Source organism: Juglans regia, chromosome 9 (genome assembly GCF_001411555.2).
Source record: "Juglans regia cultivar Chandler chromosome 9, Walnut 2.0, whole genome shotgun sequence".
Lineage (NCBI taxonomy): Eukaryota > Viridiplantae > Streptophyta > Magnoliopsida > Fagales > Juglandaceae > Juglans > Juglans regia.
In genome coordinates, this window is record NC_049909.1 from 10,793,563 (window position 1) to 10,797,333 (window position 3,771).

Below are 3,771 nucleotides of genomic sequence, written 5' to 3' on the forward strand. Positions count from 1 at the left end.
TTCTTTTTCAATAGGTTAAGAGTAGGGGTGAATTCGGTCTGGTTCAATCAGTCCAGAGGGTGTTTTTTGGACCAGACTGAATCCCTTCGGTCTAGGGTTTTTTCACCTTGGGTCGGACCAAAACCCTAAAGGAACCAGACCGGACCAGTCCCTATTGATCCGGTCTGGTTTGTTCATTTTTTTTTTTTGCACAAAAAGTAATAAAAAACTATTTAAATTAGGAAAATTAAAATGAAGTAAACTATTTATTGTGGATTATGTAATTAACTATTTAACTCATTAAAAAATAATTAATTATATTTATGATGCTAATTGCTAATTTGTTACTAACTTATAGTATGTAAATGTATTATGATAGTTAATGCATAATGGACTGTAATAAAATTTTCACATTTTGTATATTATTATTAAATAATTGTCAATTTGTCATTAAGCTTTATCACATTATTTATGATATATTATTAATTGACAACATATATTATTTAATATTTTATTTGGTCAATGATAATAGATTAGATGAAAATTACATTAAATTATATAATTAATATGTAAAAATAATATATTAAATTATTAAAAATATTTTTAAATATATATATAGTTTGGTCCGGTCCGGTCCAAAATTTATAGACCGAGACCGGACCGAATTTATTCGGTCCACAATATATGGGATCGAGACCAATCATGCAAGATTCGATTAGGTTCGAAATTTTCGGTCCGATTGATTTTTCCAATCCGGACAAATTTTGTACACCCTTAATTAAGAGTATGAAATTGATTTTTAGGAGAAAATTATTTTATATTTTATTATTTAAAAAATACAAAATTTTTAAAAAGCTGGAAACAAACAGATAGCAAAATATGCTTAAATTTGTATCATTGTTTTATGCTATTTATTTGCAAAACTACAAAAGTTCAAATAAATTAAAAAAACACATTTGCCTAAATTAAATGGTAACAAACAAAATGTGGCAAAAGTTTGTGTCTATTATGTCCAAATACTATTAAGGTGGTCATTTTTTTCGCCTTTACAAGTTTCAAAATCATCTAAGATTATTTATTAATAACATGTCATATATGGACATTAGGGATGGGATATCCAAGCCAATAGTAATAATGTGGAAGAAAACTCGAAATATTTGTTGATGAATCAAAAGTTTTGGTGTAGTACGTCGATACACACCTAACCAACTAACTTATGATATATATATATATATATATTTATATATATATAAACACACATACTAGTAATAGAGCAACGTCCAAGGAACGTTCGCCTAGTTTAGATTTTTTACAAAAATTATATGATCTTTTACAAAATAAAATTGATTAATAAATTATCTAACAAATTTTAGCAGTAGTTTAATGTGCAAAGCACGTTTGTCACATTTGTCTAATTGAAAAAAAAAAATTCTTGAAAATAATGTGTCCAAACAGCAAAGTGTGACTTCTTATATACAACACAAAATCTTGAATAATTGAATTAGTTGTTAGTTCATAATCATCAAGATTGAAAGACTACATAAGACTGATTTGTAAATAGTCTAATGCATAGGAGCATAAAACCTAATATAAGCAAGCATCTATGAATTTTCATCTTTCTCTACTTTAATAAAAAGAGTTTGTTCCAATCGCAGTATCTCCAAACATTTCCCTTGGGTTGATCATATGTACATGAAAGGTCAATCACAATCATGTGCTAAAGCTCTGCATGAAAGTTTCATCTCTATAAATTAACTATATTTGACGGTAGAGATTAATGCATGCATGTCATATTACCTCCAACCATGCAGAAGATGTAGTGAGCTCGTATGAAGCAAATCCACACTCCTTTTTCCTGATCTCACGTTCTTTCATCATTAAAGTAAGCCTCTTATATTTTGGAAACCCAAATATATTATAATTGTAGAAAATCATTTTATCTAAATGATTTTAGTTAATTAAGAATATTATGAGATTTAAATTATGTTAAAAACTCTAATTCTTTATATGGTTTTATTTTCTTAAAAATATTTAGCAAAACTTCACCACTTATTTAATGATGAAATATTAGTATTTTATAAATTAAATTTGATAGTTTATGTATGATATGGTATTTATATTTTAATTATCTATTTTAAGTTAGTTTAAATTAGTGTTTAAACCTCCACTGTTGGATCAAATATGGAGACATAAGATGAAGGGTTGGGATTTAAATCCCCAAAACCTAGTCTTTTCCCCACTTTCCCTTTCTCCCTCTCTCTCCTTCCCCTTCAACAACCACGTCTTCCCTCTCTCTCACCCGATCTCCTCCCTCAAGTTGCCCAGCGCCACCGTGCACCAACCTGCGGTGTCACCAACCACCTCACAAACTTCCCCTCACGCCGGCGACCAAACCCACCGTCGAAGTCCCTTGGCAGCGCCTCCCTCAGCGCACGTGAACAACCCAAAATGGGTCTCGACGCACGGGTTCTCCACCCTTGCGCCACCACGGCTCAGCCCCAGCTCCACCAAACACCACCACTGAGTTCCCCTCACGCTATGGACTACTTCCATAGAACCCACCACTCGTAGCTCCTCCCTAGCCCCACACACACAGCCCCTCTACACGCACAGGTTTCTCCCCGTAGCGCTGTCGTTAGCCAACCCCACGCCACCGCACTACCACCAGCAGCCTCCTCCCTCCCCGAAGACCCCTCGCCTTCCTCATTTCCTCCAGCCAAAGCCCCAACTCCTCTCATGCCCTCTCTCTTCACAGGATCCCAGATCCACCATGGTAGGACCACTAAAACGCAACCGTATATCACCTCTAGCAGCCACTACGAGGCCACCCAAGACACAGCTCCCTGATCTGCCTCCCTCTCTCACGAAGCGTTTCCCTATCTCATGGGTTCTTGCCGTCGCACGGCCTAGATCCGCTGCCTACAGCCCACGACGCCACCATCAGCCCTCCACAGCACCTCCCCTGCTCCTCCATGCCCAGCCGAGCCTCTACCTCTCCCTTGTTCTGATTTTGTGATTTTGTGAATTTGTACAATTAAGATGATTTTGTGATTTTGAACAATTAGGATGATTTACAGTAATTTTGTGATCATCATACGGTGATTTTGAGATGATTTATGGTGAGGTTGGTTTGTGATTGCTGTGAGGTTGTACAGAGGGACGAAGTGTCAAACATTGACACTATTCATTCTTGTTCATCAACGGATGGCCTCTTTTAAGTATAAGGAGATATATTTATATAATCATCAGTGAACAAATAGCAAAGATTAGATAGGATTACTTTTAACTTCTTCTAACCCATTTAAATATCAGTATAAGAAGCGCATGCTTATTATAGAGAGACACATGACAGCTTTTTAATTTAGACTTTTAAATAGAATCCTCTCCATTTCACTTGAAAATGAATAGTAGTTGTGATACCTCTTATGATAAGAATAAAGGTAGGTAGTGTATAAGATCTCATACTACTTGAAAATGAGAAGTTTTTACTCTTTATAAGATTTCAATGAGACTCCAGTTGTATCATTGACTAATCCTTTTCGAGTATAGGTAATGCAGTTTGGGCATTTCATTAGAGTGTTATAGTAGTAAAGGCTTATACAAGACTATGTGCTAGCATAATATAGTTAGCATTAGTCTTACACCAAATAGAAAACGTTCTATCAATTATAAAACAAAAGATTTGGATCCAAACGTATCCAATCTTAAGGGGAGAAACAATAATACTCCAAACAACTCATTGTTTTTAGGAGGGCTCGCAAGGCTTTTTGGTTATCCATTTTTTATGGGCCC